Source organism: Tasmannia lanceolata, unplaced genomic scaffold (assembly GCF_043159265.1).
Source record: "Tasmannia lanceolata isolate RefF3 unplaced genomic scaffold, GAP_Taslan_0.1 ptg000005l, whole genome shotgun sequence".
NCBI lineage: Eukaryota > Viridiplantae > Streptophyta > Magnoliopsida > Canellales > Winteraceae > Tasmannia > Tasmannia lanceolata.
In genome coordinates, this window is record NW_027518682.1 from 2963125 (window position 1) to 2977803 (window position 14679).

Consider the following 14679-nt stretch of genomic DNA (forward strand, 5'->3'; position numbering starts at 1 on the left):
TGATACCAAGTTAACTTACCAACTTCTCCAAAAGCTTAAGCTGTTGGAGAAAGGCGTTATTTATCTTTTATACTTTAAAAAGAAGCAACACACTTACATTCACATATTTCATATTTACATACACGAGGCAAGTAGATTACGCTCTGGATACTAGAAAAAAACTCATCCCCATACCAGCGCAGTAGAAACTGAGGACACAATGCCAAGACCCTTTCTCTACGAAAGGGCTACCTCTATGGTCTTGGGCTTAGAACTGTCCTGTTGAGGCTTCTTCTTGTCAACGGTGACCGTCAAAACTCCGTCCTTGTAAATGGCCTTCACATCATCTGGATTGGCATCCTTCGGGAGCGTGAATTTTCTCCAATAACGAACCCTTCTCCGCTCCACTCGTATTGGCTTCTCTTCTATTTTCTCACCTTGTTCGCTCTTCTTCTTCTTCCCAGCTATGAATAGAACCCCATTATCTATCTTTACCTGTTTTCACAAACCCCATTGAAACATAGGCATCAGGTAACTGAATACAAGAATTGAGCTGCTTTTAATTTAGGGAAATGATATCAGCCCCCATTTTAGAATAGAGATCTGCACAAGATGCAAACATAATGTGTATTTTTGCGGGCGAACGTGGGTTTATCTTTTCCCAAGGCAAAATAATGGCACTGTCTTGCCGCTCAGAATATTTTTATAATATAGGAGGGCCACCTCGTAAGCACATTGTGCTACCTAAATTGAGCTGAATCATAAAAATCCCCATCCTTAGTATCTAAATCCCCTTTTTAAGTTGGTGGTGTTGATATTCCAAATGGTGGATGTGTCAAGGCGAGGTATTCAACCCTCTCATGGGCGAGGCATACAAATTTTCTGATTTTTAAACTAGAAAATTATAAAATGAAAAATAAGAAAAATGGCAAAAAAATAAAAAATTCTATAACTGTGCTTCACTATCTAAGCATAATCATCATTCATTTAAGAAATAAAACATTTAAACCTCAAATATCTATAAAGATAATATAATTTAGATGGTTTCATCTGTGATGTGTTTCAGTAAAGTGATATTTGAGATGATTCATACCTCTAATATAAACATATCCCCAAGGTTGATCTCTAACTGCTTGCCATGTATATTTTCATGCAAAATCCTTCCTTTTGCATTATCAGGAGCACAATTCATTCCAATCCAAGTATTAGAGGGGTAGTCTAATGTTCCATGGAGAAAGAAAGGGAAAATCCTTTGGAACCTTTGTCTTTTAGCAACAATTTGGGTTATGTGGAAAGAACGAAATGCTCGCATCTTCAAAGGAAACACAAAGAGAGTGGACTTCATCTTTAATAAGATCATTGCCTTGACAATCTCTTGGGTGATATCTATCCCTTGCTTCAGATTTGTATCCGCCTATGATTTTTGGTATGGGTGGCAGGGAATTTGTAGAGAATCATAAGAACCCAAGTTCTCGCAAAATTGGGTCTCCCCATCATATGGCTTTCTAAAATTGAACTTTGATGGGTCTAGCATGGGGAACCCTGGGCCGTCAGGAATTGGAGGTGTTCAAGGGATGAGCATGGGTTTGTGAGGTGGGCATTCAGGGGTCCCATTGGTATAGCAGGCTCCAATGAAGCCAAAATGCGTGCTATTCATCAAGGTATAAAGTTCCTCAAGGATGTTGATTTAAATAAGGTGGTGGTGGAGGGGGACTCACTCAATTTTTATTTATTTTTTATAAGTAACTCACTCAATGTTATCCGGTGGCTTAAGGGATCCCACTCCCACCCTTTAGATTTGTGCCTTTCTTTGATGAAATACAAGTCAGGTTGGTGATGCTACTATATCCTATCTTCATGTTAAGTGATCAGCCAATGGAGTCGCCAATAGGCTTGCCAGGGAGGGTATCTCGAGGGGGGTGTGGAAATGTTTGATCTCCTTCCCCCGTAACTCTTTCTTCTTCGCCCCGTATGGTGGCATCTCGTTTGTGTTTATGTTCTGTTCATGTTGTACTCTATTTGCTCGGACTGCCTTGGTCCTTGCTTCTTTCTAATAAAAGCTTTACCATTCAAAAAAAAAAACCATTCCAATCCAAAAAAAAAACCCTTAATCTTCTATTTTTCTCATATAAGGTTGTTTTGATTTATGGAAGAGCCTATATACCCCAAAACGCCTCATATGCATGTGTGCCTTAAGGCATACACCTTTTAAAGTGCTTCAGGATACATTATATTAAGTTGTTCTCTATCTTGAGTTCTGTGTAGGTATTGGCACAAACAGTATGAAATAGGCGTGAAAGATCATAACGCACCATTTATCTTTTCAAATCTCAAATTCTCAATAAACGGGTTGTTTTGAAGATCGGAGAGTCTGGATCCATATTTACCTGTTGTTTAATAGCATCTTTAAAATTGGAATGGGGATCAGTATTCCCATATTTCCTTGCCTAGTCCCAAGAAACAAGCATAAGTGCAACTCGAACTCCTAAAAATAGGGTTTTGGTCCCAAAACCCTTATAATTTCCCTTCAGAAGCCTCTAAACTTACAATAAGACGTATGATTTGAACGGGAACTGTATGATACATCTTGATTTTTGATTCGTAACGCATGGATCAAATCCATTCTATTCAATTTGAACTACGATTTTGATAACATTGTCTGTGTGCATCGGATCGTATTGTTTGATACATTTTGTCTCTGACAAGACAGACTGCTTTTTTGTATATACAGTGTTTTGTATTGACTCCCAGGTCTACAAATCTTGACTCATGGAGTCCTAAACAGTTGAAGATGATATACAGTGCTTTTAGGAATTCGAGTTGCATTTATTTTGTACTTAGGCCAGTAAGATTTTTTTTATTTGACTCCCAGGTCTACAAATCTTGACTCATGGAGTCCTGAACAGTTGAAGATGATGAGTTTTGGAGGAAATAACCGTGCACAAGTTTTCTTTAAGCAGCATGGATGGAGTGATGGAGGCAAGATTGAGGCAAAATATACATCAAGGGCTGCCGAGTTATACAGGCAACTACTTTCAAAGGAAGTTGCTAAAAGCTTGGCCGAAGAGACCATTTCTCCCTCATCGCCTGCTTCTTCCCAGTCAACACCTACAGCCAATGGAGTTTCTAATGTGAAGGTTATAGATGCACCGAAAGAAAATCCCTTTGAGAGGCCTATAACACCTGAAATTGCCCCTTCTCCTAAAGCTCCAACACATTCAGTTGTTACTAGTTCTGTTAAAAAGCCCATTGGTGCAAAGAAGATTGGAAGTAAGACAGGAGGGCTTGGTGTTCGCAAACTTACTACGAAGGTAGATCCGTCCTTTTGAATATCTAATAAGATTTCTGTAATAAGAGAATATTATAAACAGACAGGCCTTCACAGTCTTTAGTTTAAATTGGGATTTCATGGTTAGATTTGTTTTGCACACAAAAAAGGTGATGCATTTTCGTTAACAGAAGAATACCTTCTCTATGCAGCCGAGTGAAAGCCTCTATGATCAGAAGCCTGACGAACCAGCACCTGCCGTGACCTCCTCAACTAATGCCACCACAACATTGAGTGCATCGGGCACATCTTTTCCTTCTCGCTTTGAATATGTAGAGAATGTCCAATCTGCTGAGAATGGTTCTGGAAGTGCACAAACAATTAGTTATGTTTTACTGCCCAAGTCGTCATCCTTCTTTGCAGATTTTGGAATGGATGGTGGATTTCAGAAGAAAACAAGCTCTGGTACATCTAAAGTGCAGGTATATATATAAATGTTTATATATATATGTGTGTGTGTGTGTGTGTGTGTGTGTGTGTTTTTACTTGTACCATTGAAATCCTGCATATCAGTCTGATCAAGAAGTGCAAACTATCCAATATTTTTTATTTTCTGAACAGTAAAAACCTACTGCTCTAACTGTTCACCGTCTACTAAATTTCTGTGATGTAGAGAAGCAACTAAATCTAACTATTGAGAGAGAGAGAGAGAGAGAGGGAGAGATTTTAGGATGCTTTGAGAAAAAGTCTCCTTCCCACGCGTTTAGAGATAGATTAGATAGAAAGTCCGATTTTATGGGTAATTAGTAAGAGAATACGTGATATGAAAGTGACATTTGAAATTCCCAGTAGCGAGTGATTTCCGAAATTCCGGATGTATAAACTATAAATATAGGAGAAACGTTATGCATTGGAAATAAGAAGAGCCAATCGGTATTTATGGAACGTTAGAAATGGATTACAATTGTCGAATAGCCACAACAGTTTGGGTTTTTTGCGTTAAAAAAAAAGAGGGCTGAATGCGGTTTGCAGAGGGGTGCCACGTGGCACCCTCAGCGTACCACATCCAGCTTTATATAGATAGTATAGATACGTGGAGGGTAGCAAGATGATTCCCTATGTTTTACTTTTTGTTTCCAATTTTTTTTTTTAGTTTAGAGTCATTTTGAGTATGATCTTTTCCCCTATGATTTACTTTTTCTTTCCAAAATCTTTTTAGTTTAGAGTCAATTTGATCACGTTCTTTTTCCCAAGTGTATTGTTCATCGAGTGGATTTATGGCATCATTTAAGAAGCTACCTTGTAATTAAATTGGAGACAGAATTAAGTTCTGGATTACTCAATTCAAGGCTTATTTATACACTTATTATCAATGATGCAACTGTTCTATGCAGCGCATGGTGGTACCAGGTGAGTCGTTGCTGGTAATTGTACTATATCGTTCTGTGATTGGGATGTAGCGTGTATATATTAAGATCCCTTGATAGAATTACAAATACATCTGGGTACCGCTGCTATTCCACAACCTTGCTTGCTGAATTACACAGGTGTCATACCAATTCAAGTGCTAATACATGGCATATAATGGAACATCACCAAAATGAGCTAGAAAGAGATCACCATATATTCAAAAGGTGCAAATGGAACCAGTCACATATCAATCAGTTGTACCCAAAGGTTTTATTCTATTGTCAACTACTTTGGAAACTCGGTATTAGAAAACCATTTGAATGTAAACTGTATAGGAGGAAAATGAAGAAAACAAACCTTCGTACAAATGTGTTTACTCTTATTATCAAATGAAAACAAACCTTCGTACAAAGAGCCTCCTCGAAAAATGAAAAGAAAATCCTCCGGTTCACGAGCTCTCCTCTTGGTTTTATATTCAGTTTTTCTTTTCTTTTTTAATCTAATCCCCACCCTCCATTTGGTATCTTATTCTTCTTGATTACCCCTAGCCCTTGATCCTTGTCTTTGCCCTAATGCAATCTTAGAAACCCTAAAGATCTAGAGTCTTCTACTCTAATCCAGCCCTACACCTCACCCTTTTGATCCAACAGCCCATGTTCATTACTTGTAGGGGAAGGAATACTCCTTTTACTAAAATATCCTTAGGGTAAGGTGATTTTACAACCTCCTACCATGAGGCTCTACTTGCCTTTTCTTCCTATCAATAGGCACCCATACTTGATTGTTTCACTCCTCTCTCTATCTCCTTCTCCTCTCTGTATTTTTTCCCTCTTTTTTTTTCTGCAAAAATGGTCGAGCCTCCTTGAAAAATGAAAAGAAAATCCTCCGGTCCATGAGCTCTCCTCTTAGTTTTATATTCAGTTTTTCTTTTCTTTTTTAATCTAATCCCCACCCTCCATTTGGTATCCTATTCTTCTTGATTACCCCTAGCCCTTGATCCTTGTCTTTGCCCTAACGCAATCTTATAAACCCTAAAGATCTAGAGTCTTCTACTCTAATCCAGCCCTACACCTCACCCTTTTGATCCAACAGCCCATGTTCATTACTTGTAGGGGAAGGAATACTCCTTTTACTAAAATATCCTTAGGGTAAGGTGATTTTACAACCTCCTACCATGAGGCTCTACTTGCCTTTTCTTCCTATCAATGGGCACCCATACTTGATTGTTTCACTCCCCTCTTCTAAAAAGGGAAAATATATATGCCTCCCCTTTCTTCCTCGGACAGCCCTTCTTAGCATATTTTGTTTGCGCTACAGGGGGGTCTAAGCAAGGAAGGGCAAAGGGCGAAATATTTTCCCCTAGATATTTTTCCAGGGAAATGATATTGACACGCCCCTATTTTGATAATTACACTCTCCTGGCTTGCCTTTTCTCACTTGTGGAGTATTATTTTATTTTTATTTTTTATTTTTTAAATGTAAAGACCATTTGATATTCCTTTAAATCCCAAAACCAGCCGGGTTAGTGAAAATATAAAAATATGAGTGTGCCAATATACATCAGAGCCCGAGGGCCAAACAGGGGGGTGCCAACACCAAAATTCTGGGATATTTCGTAAATTTCATAAGTTTCAGAGAATTTGGGCGATTAAACGGGGCATCAGGAGTTCTGGGGATCATCCAGGCTTCTAAGGGTTCCAACAATGATTTGTAGAGACATATTTTTCGGGTTCTTTTGCATTGAAGGCTCGGTTCTTCTGAAATTTCGGGAAGATGCTTCAGGCACTTGAAACTTGACATTTGAGACTCGAAAATTTGGTTTCGGGACTCAGATTTTTGGGATTTATTCAATTTTTGGGAAATTTGGGTCAGGTCAAAATGGGGGTCTACAGTCCCTTAATTGGGCGATCGTGAATTGATTGTTAGAATTGATCCGATTAAAATTCTAACAATCAATTTTTGGGTCCCACAAGGGGACGTGTATTTGAGACTGTTGATCTTGTAAGCCAGCACGAGTCAACCCATATGGTTCTAGTCTCATGCTGAACGCACATATCATTTGCAAATCAAGGCTTAGGAAAATCAATGGTTTTAGCTTTTCTTGGCTGAAGGAAAAACTAGGCTTGATGGATCAAATGGCTAGGATCAACCAATCAAGATGGGGTCAATAGAAATCGGCCGGATTTGGGGTCTCCGGTCAGATCAACAGACTCGATCATGCCAATGTGGCACATGTGCGGCCAAGAAAAGTGGGGCTACCACTTTTTAAACGCGAAACCTTGCGAACTGATTTCCTGCTTTTATTTATTTTGTATTTATATTTTTTACTAATATGATGTTTCAGAGGAATGATAGTAATTGCCTCTATCATTCCTCAAATTTTCCATAATAATTTTGCCTCGAAAAAAATGAAAGTTTTTATAAAAATGACGGTAACAAGAGGTCTATTGACGTTTGCACTGTCACATTTGGTAATTGCCCTAATTCACCATGTCTTTTATTATTTAACACCTTGTCTTTTTAGAAATAATATAGTTAATGGCTTCCAAGGAGAGGTGTTATTATCCCATTTGTAAATAAGATTAACTTAAAAAGGAATGCTAACTGCAAACTCAATTATTTAGGTACTATTTGTTTTGGGTTTTGAGAACTGATTGTGATTGCAATATGGAATTTATTGTTTGATGAATATAGTTTGTATTTTGTTTAGTGATTTATTGTATCATGAATATAGTTTGTGCTTTGCTTTACTAATCATAGAATTTTATATTTAGTTTAATGCTTTTGAATGGAAAACAGATAATTACTCAGTTTATTCTTGTTTCTGACCTTTTTATATTTTCAGTAGCTTTTCTTGTCTTTATATATAAATATGAAAAAAAAATCTTATGATTTACAATTCGAACCCTGTTACTATATACGATTCGATTCCAATTTTCAGAACCTTGGAGACATGTATGCGTGTTTGAGGTGCATAAGCAGACCTTGCTTCTGTAGATAGACCTTTCTCTATAGCCAGCATTCTACAAACTTTAGATAATTTTATTTGCAAATAAGGTCTCGTTTTGGTGACATCCAAAGCAGCCCTAAAACTATTATCTACTATTCAATACAATAATATAGATATCCAGTTCATACTAGGGGGTATCAAGAGGAACGTTGCACTTTTTTTTCTCGTTGTCCAACCACCTTGGATTGGTCCCATGCAATGAGGCACTCCTGAAAGCTCTGATTGGTCCCATACAACAGCTCAGATTCACTACAACCATTACATTATAAAGTTGTCATTTTTAAGCTAGATTGTAGGTGATTGTTACTCTCTTTAGTTAGGAAAGTCGTCTTTTTCTTGCATTTTGCAGTCTCTTATTAATCAATATTTTTATTTCTTTGTTGCAAGAAAAATAGAAGAAGAGAGAAGGAGCGAGAAGAACAAGAGAGTGACTAACTGACTATCAAAGCCTCATGTTTATTCAACTATCTCATAACTGCAATGAGATCGATAGAGTGACTAACAAAGAACCTCTCTTAGATGGCTATTCAATTATCTCATAACTGCAATGAAATGCCCCACAAATCAAGTGCACAAGTCTACTAACACAAAACTTTGGATGTCAATCTCATGCTGTCCACATTTGAGTGATGGCAATTTAATAAGGGATCGGGAGGGAAACAGACCAACAATACCTCTCTTAAACAAGGTTATTAAACTGACCCAAAAAGATAAAAAAAAAGAGAAAGGGTTCAGTAAAGGACGTATATGATAACTTATTACTCACTATATGATAACTTATTACTCACTGGCAGGGACCTATCAATGGCCAGACGATTAATGTAAATCATATCGAGAAATGAGCAACAAAAAATAGACGTCCCAAAGTCAATAAAGACAAAAAATATCAATTGATCATGTACATCAGAGGATTGCATGGGAAACTCTTCATCTTTGGAGGGATGCTGTGATACAACTTGGAAGAGACCCGTGACTCGAAGCTCTGGTACCACTTTATATGGGCCTAGGAATCTTTCATACCAATCTCAATAATCAACATGGGACACAGTTCCAACATCAACAAGCCCAAATATGGAATATCAACTACTTGAAAATATGAAGGAGCCAAGAACCAATAATATGTGATAATAACCCAGCAATATGTAAACTCATCTCCAAATAATTGCCAATGATCAAATCCAATGCTATACACAATCAAACCAAGCATCCCAAAAAGAATATGATTTTAACCAACCCCCCCCCCCCCCCCCCCCCACACACACACACACACACACACACGCACTGTCAATCAAGATTTTGGTTTCTTAATTTCCCTCAAATATCAACATCCTTGCTCCACAATCAGTCAAGAAACCGAAAACAAGATGAAGATAATCCCGTATCGATGCAAGATATCTCAATAAAAGTATCAATAGCAAGGAACCCAATTGAATAATCAACAAGCTGTCTGCAATAATCTTTAAAGAATCATGAATGTAATTAAGAAAGATAGTATGTAATCAAGAAAGACGGAGATATTTTGGAGAGCTTTGATCAGCCTAGTTTGCCAATTCCATCGTTTGAGTATAAGTGAAGGAGTGGAGGTTTGAGGGGATGGATCAATTATATCCGAGCCAGTTTCTGCGGCAGCTCTGGGTTGGTTGTAAGCACTGTGAGGATTTGGAAGGACGCACACAACTCTATTGACAAATGGTTAGTTGTGTATCTTCTTAATAATTCGAGTGATCATACTCTCATCTGGTATTGTTAAAAATTTACAAAATTTAAGAGACTTCATAAATTTTTGCAAATTGTGACACCATTGTTAGAATTTCACAAAGGGAAGTGATATATCTGCCCCTTTTGATTACTAGGGACACCTAGCGCCAAGCACAACAAAGCTTAGATTAGATTAGACTGCTCTAGCACAATGTCTATTAAATATAAAATTATCACAAGATCTCAAACAGCAGTGAGATGAAGTTTTCTATAATTTTTTTTTTTTTAAATGGTGATAGATAAATTTAAAGAAAAGGCAAATCCCTAGACCAAGGCGGTCAAGAGATGAGTACAACGGAAAAGAGATAATGTAGGAGAAGAAAAGAGCAAATCAAGAAGAAAATAAGTGCTAAGTTTTCATAAGTGTTGACTTACATAAACAAAAGAGATGGGTGGTAGTAGCCAAAATTGGGTGTCACAAACATTGTCACCGACTTCGCCACACATATTGACCTAGAGACTTCCATCTTCCAAGTCGAATGCGTAAAAGGTGTTATCTTCAGCCGCGCATTTGTCATGTAAGAAACACAACCACTGCCAATACCTAAGAAGAAGATACAATCGGCACCTATGCTTTCCACCTGCACCCACTTCATTATACAAAAATCCATCTTGAAAACAAAAAAACTGTGGAATGTCTTGGTGTGATGATAGTTGTGCTTATAAACAAGAAAGAGTTCTCCACGAGATTCCAATAGATATTTACAAATAAAAGGTCCGTATGTCAATTCTTTGATCGTGGGCTCTACTTCGAGGAAGGTAAATTGAGAATGGGGAAAATTTTCAACAACTGCAAGTCTATATCTATGTGATGGGAATAAAACTTTCCTTTGAGGCTGACAACATGCTGAATAAGAGGCCCTCTATAGGTAGATTCCCCGCATTCAGTATCACCTTGACGAAAAAAGAGAAAGATTTGGCAATCTTGATGCATAAAAAAGATGACCTAATTGGGATCGGTTGGGGGCAATGGCAAAAACATTTGCAACGACTATCGTGCATATTCAATTCTGGTCGAGGTATCTTAATCATCTCCATGCACATAGGTTGCAGAAGCAGTAAAGAGCGTTGCTCATCCTCAATCACTAACCACCCCTGAGAGGAAACCCACACTTTATTCCAAGGGCGTATATTTCTCACATCACATTTCCCTTTGGATATGCTCGAGAATAGTTGGCTTTCTTTCAAAAGAAGACAAGCCAAGGAGCTGTTTCAATAGATGGGAAGCAGCCTTCAGATTTCACCAATTCCATATTTTCCTTCCCGCAAAAAAAAAAAAAAAAAACAGAGACAAGAAGTGAGAGTAAATTAAATAATCAATTTGGCAATAACAACAGAAAGCAATACAAAACCCTGGATAAGCATAGAAATCCACACTCTAAAACAAAACAAAAAACCCTGTAAAACCAACTATCACCGAGAAAAAAATAAAAAGTTGCTGAAAGAACCCATAATCGTCCTTAAAATGTTAAGATAATATCATTGAAATCGTTTTTTGCAGGAAGAGAGATTTAATAGCAATAAAAATAACAAAATCAATTTTTTTTTCAAATCGTGGGCGATTGGCAAAAGAAAATTCAAAACCTTAGATAAGCATAAATCCATACGATAAAAAAAAGAAAAAACTGTAAAAGTAACTAAAAAAAGGAAAAGAAATTCACCATAGAGCAAATTAAATAATCAATTTGGCAATAACAACAGAAAGTAATACCAAACCCTAGATAAGCATAGAAATCCAAAAAAAAAAAAAAACTATCACTGAGAAAAAAAATAAAAAGTAAAAAGTCACTGAAAGAACCCATAATAGTCATTAAAATGATCGTTTCTTTTGCAGGAAGATAGATTTAATAGCAATAAAAATAACAAAATCGTTTTTTTTTTTAAAAGTCGAGATTGGCAAAAGAAAATTCAAAACCATAGAAAAGCATAAATCCATACGATAAAAAAATGTAAAAGTAACTAAACAAGAAAAAGAAACTCACCACAGAGGATGATTCGTTTTCGTTTCCGTTTTCAGGAGGGAGAGAGAGGTGATGAGAATGACAAGGGTTGAGAATCATCTACAAAAATCTCGTTCTGAGGGGGCGGGAGATGAAAATAAAAACTGCCCACAATATTTCCCATTATAAGGTAGGGCAGTGATAATGATCCAAACCGTTCATTTGATTGGCTAAACAGGGCTTGGATGTAGTCAGGTGCATGTTAGAATGTACCTGTTACATGCGTAACATATAAGTCTGGCATTTTGGGTATTTCATTTAGTTTTTAAATAAAACATGTGATTATCACATGCAATGCAGATAGAGTCCATCTTTATCTTCCTAGTTTGTAGGGATTTATGCTACGTATGGTGAGTGGGTAGAGTCAAGGTGTTAGTGGATCTATTTTGTTGGCTAAAAATCTTGTATTGAACGTTGGGGAAGCTATGTATAAATAATGAAACTACCTGAGAGGTTAGCCATGGAAATAAATTCAAGCAAACACTTTGTGTTTCAGAGGCAAGGTTTCCTCCGATAAACCTATCTCAACTTTTCTGTTTTTTATCTGTTTGATTCACTATAGGTATGTCAAAAAAGCAGAGGAATCATCCTCAGTACCTAGGAAGCACGGGTACTCTCCCGGGGCTCCCGCACCCGTACCCGACACGTATGGTGTGCGGGTACATCTGGATACGCCCCGAGTACATCCTGGGTACATACCCCATTTTAAAAAGAAAAAAATAATAATTTTGGTTGTTGGGTGCGTGTCGGGTGCGCACCCACGGGTAACCGACACGTCCTGCTTCTTCCTGCTGCTTAAGATTTACATGTAAATAACGGAATACCCCCCATTTGGATTTATTAAAAATAGTTTCAAGACCCAAATCTAAAAGGAAAAAAAGTCAACTCCCCTGTTCTAGTACAAAATTCAAAGAAAAATGGTCGGGTCAAAATTTTAACTTTCTTAACTTCCAAACGGTGGGGTATTTTTCAAATTTTAAAAATTCATAAAATCTATCGTGTCCAAACGTTATTAAATCTCAAAAGTCCGGTAAAAAAATCTCATAATTTGGTCTCTAAAAATTATTCATCTTGTCAGGCATTGGTCAACACACTGGCGACAGACTTTTTTTCTAATGAATGATGTATTGATGCATCATGTTATGAAATATAGAACTTAATCACTTATGAAATGAAGAGTAATATTAGAATTTTCCATTTTGGTGATGTTATTGTTATTTGATTGCTCTACAATTATTTTTGAAAATATTTATAAATATATAATAAAAATTTAAAATATATAATTATATTCGGCGTACCCGAGCGTACCTGCACCCGTTTTTTTTGGCAAATCAAGTACCCACATACCAGTGTCGTGTCGTACCCGCACCCCGTACCCGTACCCGTGCTTCATAGCTCAGTACGTACCAGTACCCCTAATAACATCTGCAAGAATGGGGAAATTGTCCTTTTTGTTGGGCGTTTTGTATGTTTTGAATATCTCTCCTTCCTTTTCCCCTGTCCTGCCAAACAAGAAACGCCTCACCCTCCCAAGTACGTTTTTCCCACCTAGGTTTTTTTTGAAGTAGATCGGGTATAGAAACTTAAGAGCATGTTAACAAATTCTAGGCTACTATTTGTTAATCTCACCCCTTAAGCACAAATGGTTCCATAGTCAAATTACGTGGTCATTGGGGGCCTACAGCATAGTAGGCACCCGCCTGTCAATAATCTGAACCGTCCATCCACTTGATAGGCCTTGCTTTAGATGTTCCTATGGCCTAAAAATTACGTCAATTACTTAATTTGAACATCCAATAATCTGTGCATTTTTGTGGGCAAAAAAAAAAAAATACATACAGGCCACAGTTCACATTCAACAATGAAAAACAAATTATTTAATGAAATTGTTGCATGATTTGATATATAAAGCTAAGGCCACGTTTGGTTTGGATTTTAGTCCACAACTGATTATTGGACTCAAAACTACTCCTATTAATTAGCTTTTTCTAGAAATAAGTTATAAAGCATTCTTTTGGTTCAAGTAACCTAATCGTCTCCTAGTAATTATGTTCATGTGAAACATGCCCCTATTAATTAGGTTATTAATTTTGACACTAAACAAATCTTCCAAGAGAGAAAATCACCCTCAAGGTTTTTTTAGAGACACCACTATTAATTAGCTTTTGAAATTCCTATTAATTCAGTGAAAACTGCTCCTACTAATTAGTTTTTTCTAAAAATAAGCTATATATAGCCCATAACTTTTCCTCCCTTTCCGATGTGGGACTATCAGAATCCACCCCCCTTAAAGGGCCCAACGTCCTCGTTGGCACCCTCAAGTTTTTTTTAGAGACACCACTATTAATTAGCTTTTGAAATTCCCATTAATTCAGTGAAAACTGCTCCTACTAATTAGCTTTTTCTAAAAATAAGCTATATATAGCCCAGCAACTTTGCCTCCCTTTCCGATGTGGGACTATCAGAATCCACCCCCCTTAAAGGGCCCAACGTCCTCGTTGGCACCCTCAAGTTTTTTTTAGAGACACCACTATTAATTAGCTTTTGAAATTCCTATTAATTCAGTGAAAACTGCTCCTACTAATTAGCTTTTTCTAAAAACAAGCTATATATAGCCCAGCAACTTTTCCTCCCTTTCCGATGTGGGACTGCCAGAATCCACCCCCCTTAAAGGGCCCAACGTCCTCGTTGGCACATCGTACTAGATGGAAGGTCCTGCTTTGATACCAACTGTAACGATCCGAATTTTTACTGCACGGATCGCTACGGACAACAAAACATATTTATTCATGCAATTACACAGCGGAGGGTTAAGATACCAGTCACTTTCATTGAGAAATATCTGAATAAAACAACATATAATCATATCCCTATCACTTTCATTGAGAAAAGATACCAGTCGAGTCTAGTTATCACCAGCCTTATCAAACCTGAGAAGTGGGAATTTGAAGATGGTTGACCTTGAAGATGACAACGATCAGGGAGAAGTGATTCTCCTAGCCTTTTCTTCTCCCTCTCTTCCTCCCTTTTCTTTCTCTTTCTTCATTTTCTCTTCCTGGCTGCTCTAAACTGAGGGGAATAGTAACATGTGAATAGTTTTTATGCAGAATAACTGTTATTTTTACCGGATATTACACAAACCCACCACCAAAGGCTCTCAGATCTGATATTTGAGTCTTCTTCGTCACTGCATCTCTCTGACGTGTCCCTCACCAAAGTTGGACAAGCAGCCGTCAGTAAAATCACAGTGATAC

The 14679-nt window shown here is 37.4% G+C and overlaps 1 protein-coding gene across 26 annotated transcripts in view; it reads right to left on the bottom strand.

The window, feature by feature from the left end:
• LOC143877099 (F-box/kelch-repeat protein At1g57790-like) overlaps positions 1 to 14679 on the bottom strand; it is a 40181-nt gene continuing 25502 nt past the window's right edge. For 6 of the 26 annotated variants that reach the window (XR_013250544.1, XR_013250540.1, XM_077378886.1 and 3 more), the window contains 2 exons: positions 3447 to 3610; positions 1 to 474 (listed from right to left, as the gene is read on the bottom strand). The gene's annotated coding sequence lies outside the window, so the exon portion shown is untranslated. The other 20 variants (XR_013250546.1, XR_013250548.1, XR_013250542.1 and 17 more) reach the window with 9 other exon arrangements.